The sequence below is a fragment of the Eleutherodactylus coqui genome, chromosome 3 (assembly GCF_035609145.1).
Source record: "Eleutherodactylus coqui strain aEleCoq1 chromosome 3, aEleCoq1.hap1, whole genome shotgun sequence".
Taxonomy (NCBI): domain Eukaryota; kingdom Metazoa; phylum Chordata; class Amphibia; order Anura; family Eleutherodactylidae; genus Eleutherodactylus; species Eleutherodactylus coqui.
The window spans coordinates 257945217-257959784 of NC_089839.1; positions in this window are offsets into that span (position 1 = coordinate 257945217).

Below are 14568 nucleotides of genomic sequence, written 5' to 3' on the forward strand. Positions count from 1 at the left end.
GCAGAGAGCAGCTGGATGAAGAAGCCAACGCTCCCCCACTTGTCTTCTGTATACCCCGCTTGGAGCGCAAGGTTATCGCTCAACGTTTGAGCGATCACCTTATGCTGTAAAGACACACAACAATTATCGCTCAAAAGTCACTCAAAAGACATCTTTTGAGGAATAATCATTGTGTCTAAACCAGGCTTTACATGTATACAACTTCCGAGCAAATTCATCTGACTATAAAGATTTTAAATGCAAAATTCATAGAATCATTTACTTAATCACATTTACAAGCATTCTATAGGTTTCAAGCTCTCCAAAGGCTAGCGTTCAAATGCAAACTCTGATATTTTGTAAAAGCACCCACCTTAATCTGTACATATGCAAGAGATAATGGTTGAATCAAGCATGCATATCCACTGATCATCAAATAGACCAGCTGGCAACAGGCAATCTATTGAAGAAATGATCTGCCATGTTGATATATTTGATCCCTGTTTGACTAATCATCTCCTCAGATGCCAAGATTGATAAAGAGACTGACGAAGGCAAGCAGTACATTTGGGAGACTATACAAAAGAGTATGGTGCAACAAACACCAGAAGAAAAACACAAAGATCAGTGCGTTTTGATGACTCTTTTATATAGCTCTGAGTCATAGGTCATCTATAATCACCATCTATGACTCCATCATTTCTGCCTCTGTTCCATTCTTCATATTCATTGGTATGACTTCACTACCAATGAGTTCTCTGGCAGGCAGGGATCACCAGTATTAAAGTCATGCCGTTGAAGAAGCAATTACAAAAGGCAGGACATATTTACAGAATGGAGAATTACCGTCTGCCCAATATTGCGTTATATGGTGAGCTCAGAACTGGTCACCAAAACAGAGGGGTTCCAAAGAGTAGGTTTAAGACTTTCTGAAGAAGTCCCTTGAAGCCTGTCATATTCATTACAACGAATGGTCTACTCTAGCTGCCAATTGCAAAGTTTGGAGGCACATCATTTACCAAACTGCCTCCTCTTTGGAGAATGCTTGCTGGCTGCTCTCAAGGACAAGAGGAGACAGAAAAAGAACCACAATACTGTAGCACCAAACTCAGGACAAATTTTCCTCTGAAATTGCTATAGCTGGATTTGCCTATATTGAATTGGACTTATCACCCACTAGCAAACCTGTAGTAGACGTGGACAGCCCTCTACTTAAATCTTCATTTGTGAAGCCATAACATACATTTGGATGCCAGCCATAGATTTATGTCACAAGTGCCCTTTTAGCAGACAAATGGTCCAAAAACATATTGGATTATTTATTTTAATGTTTTCATTTCAGCTGATTAACTTTGTCTGCACATGGCTGTTTGTATTACTATTGGACAAAAATACAATTGGATTACCAATCAATCTTCCAACTGATAGCTATAGTTATCTTAACCATGACTATGCAATCTATATATAGAACTAGTCATAAATAAGCAGTGTAGTAGGGCAGTGTCAGACTGGCCTGCAGAGGGTGCTAGATAGGCAGTCTGGTACCTAGAGAAAGGAAAAGCAAAGGTTAACACCTGATGGGTGTAGCAGGAAGTGGCTACAAAAGAGCCAGTTTATGCCAGAAACAGAGAGACGTTGGCTGAGAGAGCCAGAGAGGCGGTGAGGGGAGCCGCATCAGGGACTTAGAGCCTGAGGTCCGGTGCGGGCCAGTTGGATCTGTCACCCTGTCTGACAGAGGAAGGCGCCCTTGAGACGCCCCAGGAGGGGTTAGTGACAGGTCTCTGTGGGTTGTGAACCCTAAAGCTATTTTGGACTGTGTATGATTTGTTATGTGCTGTGAATAAAGGCTGGCAGGAGCTAGATTTAAAGAAACTTCAGACTGCTGGAGCATATTTTCGTACAAGGTGCACCACTTCCTAACTTCCTTGTCACAACAGGTAATTAGCAGTAAAAAAAATAATAACTTTCAGTCAAAGTATATACGAACATTTTTGAAAAAATTCTTCAAATTCTTTGCTGCAAATGATTATTGACCAGCACTGTGTAAGTGAAAATTCACAATTTCCTGTGCAGCTAGTGCTAGCACTTCATTGAAACATTCCAAATATGAAGGGAAAATATGTATGCAACACCTCTTTAAGTAAATTTCTCATATTTGAGAAAATATTTTATAATTTTTGAAAATGAGCGGTGTCTGTAGTGCGCCTGTGTCATAAAAAAAAGTTAAAGTGATGCAGTGTTACACTAGTTCTCTGATTCCTTCATATTCAGGATTCGTGGGAGTCCAACTTCTGAGATATTGCATATGCCACCACTTTATATGATGGGAATACTCTTTTAGGGCTTAGTCAGACGGGCGTTTTTTGCCGCGATTTGCGCATGCGCATGCATCCGGCGATTTTTTAAAACCATTGCTTCGCAATGGTATCGGACACATGAGCGCTTTTTATGCGCTCGTCCGAAAAATTATAGAACAAAAAATCGCAGATCGCACCTATCTGCGATCTGCGATTCCTGTTCGCTTCTGTATATGCGCTCAATGGGGCCGGCGGCAGCAGCGCCGACCCCATTGAGAACATATAGAAGAGAAATCATTCTTCTCTGCCACAGCTGTAACAGCTGTGGCAGAGAAGAACGATGTTTGCCCATTGAATTCAATGGAGCGGCAATACAGCCGCTCCATTGAAAGCAATGGGCTGCCGGCGTGCGCGGGGTTAATTGTCGGGAAGGGGTTAAATATATAAACCCTTCCCTGCAATTCATGCTAAAATGTGTTAAAATAAAAAAAAATTGTATACTCACCTTTCCGCTGCAGCCGGAGTCCAGCCGCGGCCGCTGTCAGTTCTCCTGAACTGCTTCTCGGCACTATTCAGCCGGCGGGGCTTTAAAATCCCCGCCTGCTGAATGATCTGCTCTGATTGGTCACAGCCTGACCAATCAGAGGCCGGTTTCACTCACACACCCATTCATGAATTCATGAATGGGTGAGTGACTGCTGCCTCTCAGCGCTGAGCCAATCAGGGGCAGGTCTGACTCACATCCATTCATGAATTCATGAATGGGTGTGAGTGAGGCATGCCTCTGATTGGCTCAGCGCTGAGCCAATCAGGGGGCAGGTCTGACTCACACCCCCTTCACACCCACTGCAGGACGGCTGCCCGGAGCTGCAGGCAGAAGGTGAGAATGCAATTTTTTTTTATTTTAACACATTTTAGGATGGATTGCAGGTAAGGGCTAATATATTTAAGCCCTTACCGACAATTCATCCCGGGCTCGCCCGCAGCGCATTGCTTTCAATGGAGACGGCTGTATTGCCGTCTCCATTGAATGCAATGCGCTGGACAGCTCCGGCCCGTTTCTAATGAAACGCGGCTAGGAGCAGATTTTCGGGCGATTTGCGGGCGACTTGCGCGCACCGGTCACGCGATTTGCGGATGCGCATCCGTCATGCGATCCGCAAATCGCGGCAAAAAACGCCCGTCTGACTAAGGCCTTAAGCAAAAGCTGTGTAGAGGAATTTTATAATTGCCAGCCAATTTGTATAATTTGTTCATTAAAATAATTGTAAATTTTGGACAGTCACTCAAAAAGAAGAGGTCTCCCAATGATGAGTTGTGATCTGTAGGGAAACTTGGAAGCAAGTGTTCAATTACCCCTGCAATGCTACTGAAGAAGAAATGATGCTTCACATAGTTCCCAGTGAAGTCAGTGGGCTACATATTTAATGCATGAGTTTTCCAAGAGTCCTTTTACACCTCTCAATGAGATTCAGATGACAATCGCCAATCAATAATATTGCTGCTCGTTTCATTGGCCCTCACAAAGGCCGATTCACAATGTATAAGAGATGAACGATCATTCGTATGATTGTCTGTCCCCATGCACTTTCATCACTGTCAGCAGTATGTCCCCTGTTTACACAGGGAGAGGTTGTGCCTACAGTAATGACTGGTGTTGTAAAAAAGATACAATTGCCAAACAAATGAGAATTTTCTTGTTCATAGTGCGATCAACAACACCTTTGCACAAGTTGATGATTGGGTAGGAACTAGAGATGAGCAAGCACACTCGTTTAAGGCTAATGCCATGAGCATCAGTCTTGTCGAGTAACTGATTACTTGACTGAGCACCATGCAGGAGGGAGAGCGAGGGAGCAGGGAGGAGAGTGAGAGAGATCTCTCCCCCCCCCCCACTCTCCCCCGACGCTTCTCCCCACATGGTGCTCGATCAAGTAATCAATTACTCGACAAGACCGATGCTCAATCGAGCATTAGCCTTAAACGAGCATGCTCGCTCATCTCTAGTAAGAACTTTTATTTGACCAATCATTGGACAAAATAAAAGGCTTTTAAGGCTTGTCACTAAAGTTCAAGATTTCCAATAATCATTTGTCTTTCGGGCAGCTATTTTGAAAGAATTTTTTTTTTATCAAAAAGAGTTGTGTGAAACTGTGCAGATACCCTAATTAAAGATAATTTTCTTCTACGTTATTATGTACCCATCCAGGCTGTGCTTTTGTTGAGCAACTAATATCCATAGATCTTGTTTATAAAATTAACAGCTCAATCTCTACTCATACTGACTATATTTTAGATATTTTTTTTATTTTCTAAAAGTGGCTCCAATGATATTTTTGACTTGCATGACTCCTAGCTTATCCCCTTTCTACATTCTTCTTCTTTATAGTGCTACTTCATACCTGTCACTTATAGCATAAGCTAGGATTTTAATGGAGATATGCTCCTCTTTCTGGAGGGAACTTGCCTTGCAATCATATCAGGCACATCATTCTAAAAACGACTTAACCCCAGGAGCGGAACTCGACCTCCAGTATGCAGCTCAATTAATGAAACAGAACTATCTCAATCTTCTAAGGTCTTTTCAACCTTTTAAGTGTAATTAGTGATTCTGACTAAATGCAAAAATGTATGACAATAAGACCTTCAGTCTTTAATTAAGGCAGTTACCTGCTAGTTGAATACTTTTATTGTGGCATCTTATTAATAATGCAGGGAAATTGTTAGCTATATTATTGTTAATGCTTGAAATTCAGAGAGGGCCAACATTTCTAAAATGTAAAAGTTTGTTACTGTGAAAACATACCTAGTATTATACTAAAAGTCTTCAGAAGTGTGCATTTTTTTGGCTGAGATACAAAAAAATGGAACAAATGCAAGAAAAGTATCTATCAACTGGTACACATGTAATAGTTTTACATTCCCAATATTCATATCTATAGTGTTACATTAGTGTATTCTATAATACATATCTATTGTCTCTAAGGGTTTATTTGCATGGTAGGATCATGTTGCTTTTTTTTTTTTGCTCCATTATTTCCAAAATGCTGATGTTTTGCCTTGATTCCAGTGATTGGCTAGAGGTCATGTGCTTCGATGTCATGTGACCAGCTGCCCAAGCTGAGATTAAGGCCTCATGTCCACGGGGAAAATCGGGCCCGCTACGGATTCTACATGGAGAATCTGCAGCGGGTCCCTCCTGCCCCGCGGACATGAGCGCTGAAAATAAGAATTTAAAAGAATTTACCTATCCGTAGCGGGCGGCGAAGCTCTGCTCTTCCTCACGGCCGGATCTTCTCTTTCGGCCGGCGGATGAATTCCTTACGCCGGCGGCACGTCGCCGGCACGTCGTCGACGTGCCGCGCGCATGCGCCGGGCACATCCGCCGAGCCGAAGCAAGGGAGATGCGGCCGTGAGGAAGAGAAGAGCTTCCCGGTCCGCTGCGGGTGAGTAAATTCTTTAAATTCCTATTTTAGGTCTCCCGCGGATCCGGACGGCTTCCATAGGCTTCAATAGAAGCCCGCGGGAGCCGTCCCCGCGGGAGACCCGCACGAAAATGGAGCATGGTCCAGATTTTTTCATGCTCCATTTTTTTTTAAATGCCTTTTATTGACGATCCGCGGGTATTTATCTACCCGCGGGTGGTCAATGCATCCCTATGGGGTGCGGATCCGCGCGCGGGAGATCCGCTGCGGATTTTAAATCACATTTTGCCCGTGGACATGAGCCCTAAGGCCAGTTTATTATTTTAAAGTGGCCCAGGCATTTAGATATTTAGTATTGTTTCACTCGACAACCCGTTAAATAAAGCAGTTGTGATACCAATTGATATTATGCTATACCATTATGAGATAATATGAACTGTCTAGTAGTGCCAAGTCAATTTGATCAACCTATGGATGATCTGATCATTTAATTAGAATTTGAGTTCCTAAAACAAATTGCGTAAAGTTGACCCTGGATATCAGATGACTGTTGACCAGGCCATCCTTTGCATATCTGCTTTCATTCTTGATCTCTCCATTAACATCTATGTTCTGCTTAGCAAAATGTTCCTGTCTCTAAAAAAGAAGCAATAGCCAAAAATTAAGAGATTAGTTGAGTATATATACAAAAACAGCACACAAGCATAATTACTATATTTGCATGGCCCAAACACAGATTTTAATTGCTTTATTTAAATTCATTATCATACCTTTATAATAAACACTATAAAAATCCCATGCATAGTCAATTTTAGGTTATGGGTTAATTAGTTGCTGTGACAATTTATAAAGACCGCAGGCACACACTTCTTAATAGCACCATCATAAAGGGGTTCTACAGGAAATAACAAAAAATAGTCAAGGCTCCAAACTAGACATTAAGAAGGTGCCTATACACATTAGACTAAGGCCTCATTTACATGAGTGTTGTTTTGCACACATTCGTGCTGCACTAAAAGCAGCACTGCACGGATGAGCAAAAAAATGCATGATCGAACCTCTGTGCCCATTGCTTTCAATGGGGTCGCTGCTGCTGCCGGCGGCCCCATTGAAAGCAATGGGCTGCAGGCACCAACCGCAGTGATTTTAGGGGAAGGGCTTGAAATATAAGCCCTTCCCTGAAAATGATCCCTAGCTTGTGTAAAAAATAAAAAAAAACATATACTCACCACTCCGCTGCTGTCAGGGCTTGTTGCGTCTAGCCGCTTGGTTCCCGGCACTGCTCTGAGTGCTCAGCCAATCAAATGCAGCTCTTTCAGCAGGTGGGGATTTTAAATCCCCGCCTGCTGAATGAGCTTCAGAGCAGTGCCGGGCAGACAAGCAGCTAGATGCACAGAGCCCCGACAGTGCAGAGAGGTGAGTATAAATATTTTTTATTTTTTTACACAAGCTAGGGATGATTTTCAGGGATGGGCACATATTTAAAGCCCTTCCCCCCAAATTATTGCAGTTTTGCCAGATGTTGCCAGCATCCCATTGCTTTCAATTGGGGCACCCAGAGCAGCTGCGGCCCCATTGAAAGCAATGGCAGAACATCGCGATCCTCTGCCACAGCTGTGAAAGCTGATTCTTTACTCTGCGCGGGGTGTGTCATCATTACTGAACACTGTGACAGTGCTGTCACAGTGTTCAGTGATGAGGTGACTCCCTGCGGGGGGAATACTTACGTGCAGCACGGATCTTCCCGGCACGTGGATGTCCTATCTTTTGCAGGTGCGCAAATTTGCACGCCTGTAAAAGATGGAATGTGAACTCACCATTGGAAACCAATAGTTCTAATAGATGCGTGGTTATGTGCGCACATACGCGCGCACAAATAGACGCTCATCTGAACGAGGCCTACAGTTGTTGAAAATGGATGATATCAACTAAAATGGTTGTTCATCTAGTAAAATTTAATAATGCATGAATGTGTCAGAGAACCTATGCCAGAAGTTCATCATTTGGAAAGAAGTTGGCCATATTTAAATTTTTCGTCCAATAGTAAAACAAATAATCTTTTAAAGAAAAAATGATCCCAGAAGGATCTTTCATCCATCGTCCACTGTCATTAAACATACATGGCCCATTTCACTGTGATGGCCAATATGGACTAAAATGTATATGGCTGTATATGTTCGCCAGACGATTATTCATTTAACAGTTGTACAACTGTCAACCTAATTCTATCTAACGGGTATGGCTATCTCAAGGGGGTTTTATGGGCAAATACTATTGATGACCTATCCTCTGGATAGGTCATCAATAGAGTTGAGTGAACATACTCTGCCGAGCTTGATGCTCATTCGAGTTTTAGTGTACTCGATGGTGCTCGTTACACGAACGAGCATCAAGCCATGTTCGACCCCGCCCCAGTTTTTGGCTCCTCCCCACTGTGACGTGCCTGTTTTGGCCCCTCCCTGCCGCTGCGCAGCACGTGTCATTGTCAAATTTTTCTTCTGGCAGGGGAGAGAGAGAGAGACGCACCCGGTGTCCCACATACAAAAATGCTCGAGTTTCCCATTGTAGTCAAAGGGGTTCGTTACTCGAGTAGAGCTCTCGAATTTTACGAAAAGCTCAACTTGAATAACGTAGACTCGAGCATTTGGGTGCTTGCTCATCTCTAGTCATCAATAGTTGATTACCAGGGACCCACTGTTTGGTATCCCTGGTGATCAGCTGATCCCCTAGCCTGCTGCCAGTGCAACAAGGCCGGACATCGTCAGAGGCAGAAGTGTCATAGAGGGCTTCACTCCCATTAAAATCAATGGAAGTGATACATTCTATTACATTTCTACATCCAACCCTGATGCTGAAGCTGGAAGTGTAATAGAAGGCTCAGCTCCCATTTATTGCAATGAACCAGGCGATCAGCTGATTGCCAGGGATCCCGAGCGGCATGTCCCTGGTGATCAACTATTGATGACCTATCTTGAAGATAGATCATCAAGACTATTTGCCTGGAAAACTCCTTTAAAGGGGTTGTCTCGCGAAATCAAGTGGGGTTATACACTTCTGTATGGCCATATTAATGCACTTTGTAATATACATTGTGCATTAAATATGAGCCATACAGAAGTTATTCCACTTACCTGCTCCATTGCTAGCGTCCTCGTCTCCATGGTTCCGTCTAAATTCGCTGGCAGCTTGCTTTTTTAGACGCGCTTGCGCAGTCCGGTCTTCTCCTCTCAGCACGAGCCGCTTCAGTGTGCTCCCCGCTACAGCTCTTCTGCACATGCGCAGACGAGCTGTCACTGCTCGGGAGCGCGCTGGAGCGGCCATTCTGTACCATCCTCTGTTAGAGGAAGGTGCAGAGCCGCCCAGCTGTCCTGAGAAGCCGCCCAGCTGTCCCGCCGTCCTGCCGTCCCGCCGTCCTGCCGCCCAGGTAAGTGATGGGCTGGGGGGGCTGCCGCTGGGCCGGGGGGCTGCCGCTGGGCCGGGGGGGGCCTTCGTCTGTTGTCAGGGGTCTAGCGCCGGTTACCTGCTGCCTGGCGGTGGGTGACTGTGTGCCGTGGTCGGCCACTTTCAATCCAGGGGTCCGGTCGGCGGCTGCGGGGCGTCTGGTTGTCAGGGAGACACAGCTGGTAGCGTCTCGGGAGCACGCACGTCGGGCTACAGCAAGCGATGGGAAAAGAGCCGGCGGCCATCTTGGGAAAAAGTTGCTGAAACGCTGGAACTGTAAGTACAAACCAGCTAGAAAAGTCATTTACAGGGGGGCTTAGTAATGTATGCTTAATTAGGGGGACTGGGCAAAAAAAAAAATTCACTGCCTCCTCGAGACAACCCCTTTAAGTCAAACATCACCATCTTGATATAATAGTGGCTACTATATGTCTTCCACTATTATTATTGATATCTAACATGCAGGTTCATTCTGCTGACAATGACTAGAAGCCATCATGGAATGTCTATCTGATATTATTTCTACAACAGATGATCATTCACTGATGAAGATAACCATCTACTAGAAATTGACCTGAACTAAACCTGTTCAAATCTCCAATCCTATTCTTATCCTTCATGAATTCATTCGTAACTGGCAACATATAAGTCATATTGATATGTATGCTCGGCGAGACATTGTAGTACTTTATACTTGCATACTACTTATTGCCCTTTCTGTTTACTGTCGGTCAAAATGTAGAATGTTTGAAAACCTTGTTAAGTCTAAACTAAGGGGCAATTTTATACAATGGAGATTTACTGCTGTAAATCAAATGAGCAAAAATTCTTACTGAATTTGTGCTAGAAAACTGGCTTGCACGCCTTTGCCCCATTTATTATGTTTTTAGACTCTTTTTGAGCCTTAATCAATGAATGTGGAGTTGTGACTTCGCAAAATGGGTCGGAAAAAGAGAGTGGCTAAAAATGTGTCAACATAACAGTGGCCCATAGAGATATGGCAAAAAATGAAGCGGTAGCTATAGAGCAAGACACCTTCCCAATCTGTTACATCTGCTAATAGTAATGTTAAGGTAAAGTTTTAGCTTTAAATTCCAATTGCAAGATGGTGCTGAAAACTGATGTATATTATGAGACATGGCGCTTACACGCAAGATTTCCAATTACACAAGCTACAGCATTGATATTAACAATTTGCTTTTGCACAAGCACCACTATACTTTAAAACATTAAGTAATGACAATGGCATTTGTCCTGACAATCTACACATTTGTGCTGTTCCTACAAAAAATACTTCCAAATATATGAAAATAGTCAAAATTACGACACAAATACTTGTCAGTCTTTGCTTAAGGACTAACAGCAGACTTCTTGGTAATCTGTGTTGGAACAGCCTTGCGATTTGCTTCCACGACTTGAAGCAACAGTTGTTTTTCTTCTTTGTCATTAGTAAGAAGTCTGAAAATTCATGGTCTTTGAGCACAATCTTGTCGTAGACATAAGAACCTGAAACTCTGCCCTAAATAAAGGCTTGTTAAAAAGAAAAAAAAATAGAGGGTGTCTAGCTTTGTAGTTGAAAGTTGAGGTTTTTGGGCCACCATAGCTAACATGTGCTAAAATTTTGCACATAAAAAATTGGTCTAGACTAAGCCAACCAAGATTGGCATAAAGTTAGACACAAGTGTCTCATCCACTGTGATAAGATAGGTGCATCTAGTTTAGCTATATGCTGTCTAAATTTGAGACAGCATTAAAAAATCTGCTCCAATATATTCTTATATTCTACTTCCCATTTTAATGACCAACTCCATTCTCGCATTATTATTAGCCCTATTTACATACAATTCCCATTAGAAATAAGGGCGCCCACCCACTGGCGATTTTTTTTTCTTTGCGTTTTGCGTTTTTCCTGCAGAGCAATTAGAATTGAATGTACTCCTGTCCACTGGCGTTTTGCGTTGCGTTGCGTTGCGTTTTTTAACATAGGAACTGTCAGTTGCATATGTGTCCTTATTTTTCTCCTAAGGCACCCTTGAAAGTCAATGGAAATTAATGGAAAAGCCGCGAAAACGCCGCGAAATCGCGGCAAAAAACGCTGCGAAAAACGCGGGAAAAACGCCGCGAAAACGCGGCGTTTTTCACGCACGAAAATCGCAAACGCCAGTGGGTGGGCGCCCTAAAACTGACCTTCCAATCCTAGACAAACAAAGATGCATTAAAAAAGGATCTCTCCCAAGATTTGTTTATACCCAGGACTGCGATGGTAACAAGAGGGCATCCTCTACGTCTAGAGGAACAAAGGTTTCATCGCCAACATAGAAGAGGGTTCTTTGCTGTAAGAGCAGTGAGACTGTGGAACTGTCTGCTTGAGGACGTGGTGATGGAAAATCAATACAGGAGTTTAAGAGGGGACTAGATGTTATGATACTACAGGATATAGACATTAAATAACCAGTTGATCCAGGTCTCGGAGTCAGGTAGGAACTTTCAGACGTTGATCCAGGGATTATTCTGACTGCCATTATGGAGTCGGGAGGAATTTTTCCTCCACATGGGCAAATTGGCTTCTGCCTCATTGGTTTTTTTTGTCTTACTCTGGATCAACAAGTATGGTGGGTGGGGGTGGAAACAGGCTGAACTAGATAGACATTGCCTCCCTTCAGCCTAACATACTATGTAAAGATGACCTCACTGCTTCCCTGACTACATTAGTATGCATTGGTTGGCTTTGACTGGCCAGCATTGCTTATATGCACAGCACTGATTAATCAAAGCAGATATCCAAGGCTTCACATGGGCATAGTTGCACACATAAAATTCACGTGCTCAAAGAGCAGATAACAGAACCCATTGAATCCAATGGGATCATTGTCATTTCCTGACTTTGTGCACATGCAAAAAATTGAGCTTATTCTATCTCTTTGCGCACCAAAGGTCCACTTAGAGGTCTATGGTGGGTTGCGCAAATGCATGCAAAATGCAGAATGGGATGCACAATTCCATAAAAAAATTTACATCTCGAACTCGTTCCGCTAAATAGCCATTTAAATTGGGTTGCCGTGAAAATGAACATGCCCTGCTTGGGCAAAAAGTACATTAAATATACGTATGCAAAAAAGCCTTGTACATAGCGCAAATACATTGCTCTATACTCGCTAAGGCACTACTCGCTCGAGTAATGTGCCTTAGCCGAGTATCTCCCCGCTCGTCCAGAAAGATTCGGGTGCCGCCGCGGGGCAGGGAGCTGCGGGGGAGAGCAGGGAGGAACGGAGGGGAGATCTCTCTCTCCCGCCCGCTCTCCCCTGCTCCCCGCCGCAACTCACCTGTCAGCTGCGGCGGCCCCCGAATCTTTCGGGACGAGCAGGGAGATACTCGGCTAAGGCACATTACTCGAGCGAGTAGTGCCTTAGCGAGTATACTTGCTCATCCCTAGTCTTAAACTAATATTGCATACTAATGCACAGTGTGCATCAGGTAGTCGGAGAAGCGGCGGTATGGCCATCAACATGTCTCCAGGCCCGGAGAGTCGCTTTAAATTCAGCAACCATTGCAGACTGTTGTGTAATCAGAAATGTCCCTATTATACAGTATAGCAATTTCCTCAGCACTAAATACATTTCTGCTATACATGTCCCTCCGCATCCATATATTATCATGCATGGCAATGTAACGTTCAAATAATCAAACCGTGAATTCGATTATATTCACAATTCCAGGAGAACATCTCTAAGTAATTAGATGCAATGAAAATTGAGGAAAAAGATAAAGACAGCCTGTTGAACTATGGGGATGTTGACCTTTTTTTTTTTCTTAACTCATCCTGAATGCAGCGTACTTTGCAATAAAGGTTTAATGTAACTTAGCAGATCTGAGTTGCTTCGGGAAGGCTTTAATGCTTGGCAGGTCTGTACATTTTATTTATGAAATCAAAGCTACAACCTAGAGTTTTACTCACTTGAAGACATAAAAGAGATTCAGAAGTCAACCAAATCATCTTGTAATTAATGTTACCATGCACGCCCAAGACATTAGAATGTTAACAGTGTTAGAATCGTGTGCTTTGGAATACAGAGTGAGGGCTTTATTAGAGGGAAATTCACTGCAGATGTCATACACCCTAATTGAAGACATCAGGGCGCCTGCTGCTTTTTTCTATCAGTGGTTGAGTTTTTTTCCCGTTTTTTTAATTTATGCATTTTCCTTACTGCTAGAATCTGCTCTCATTATTAGTCTATCTTGTCAGTCATTTGCATTTCAAGTGCTGGGACTGTGGGGTACCAGCTAGCAGCCTTAGAAGAATACTTCAAGGGGTTACACTATCAAATAGCAGCACAGTATCACAGTGAATTTGACATCTGGGTTATCCTATTCCCAGATGCTCTGCAGTGTCATTAGCGGGATTAATCTTAGCTTTAATTTCATAATGATTTTTATTCTAATGTATGTGAATGAACACAAAGTCTCTTGACTCATTATCACCAATTTACCCAAGATATGTAATCAGGCTCTTATATTCACCAACATTTATTTTTGCTAATACATCTAAAATTGTAGATTAAGCAAATATAGTTAGTTCCAGCTGAGTGCACGCCTGGTGAGGTGGCTCTACACCGTTTATATTTTAATTAAGCCCCATTAATGCTTATTGTCATTTAAATAGGTATTGGCCAAAATATTTTCACAGGGAACAACAATGTCATCTTTCGGTTTGCTTCCTGCTGTACTGGATTAAGGACTATTGGAATAAACATAAGGGTTGGTTACAGTAACATTTATATTCTCAGTGAAAAGGTGGAAAAAAAAATATTCTCAATTAGGTGTTTCCTCTTTGCTGTTCCCAACTGTGTTCAGCACCTGCATAAATTCACAGCTAAAAGCCGAAATATTTGCTTTAAATTTCTAAAATACCTTTTGGCTGTTTCTTCGCATAAATTATGTGGACATGCAAAAATGCAGTTAGATTTTAGACGGAGGAAACCATTAAAACTGGTGTTCAGGTACATGTACAGGCGTAAGATGTGGCATAGGAACAATGTTGACATAGTAGATTTTTATATCTAAAGGCTTTATTCACAATGGGTGTGTAGTATGATATATCACATATGTCGCCCATTAACTCTCATTGTTAAATGAACACACTGGGGCTTATTTATTATTGAAAATTCGACAGTTTCCTGGCACAAATTGTATCAGAAAACTGTTACGCACTTCACATTTATTATGTGTTGTTGACAGTTTAGCACACTTTTTTCGCTGTATCCAATAAAGGGCATTCCCTTGTGAAAAAAAAGGAATGTGGTCTAAATTGCACCAAAAATTGTGCCAAAATTGCAGCTATTTGCTCAACAATTTTGGCATGATTTTTGGTGTCAACCAGCCAACTAAAAGGTCTAGACTTAGACTATAGCAAGAAGAAGTGGAGCTCT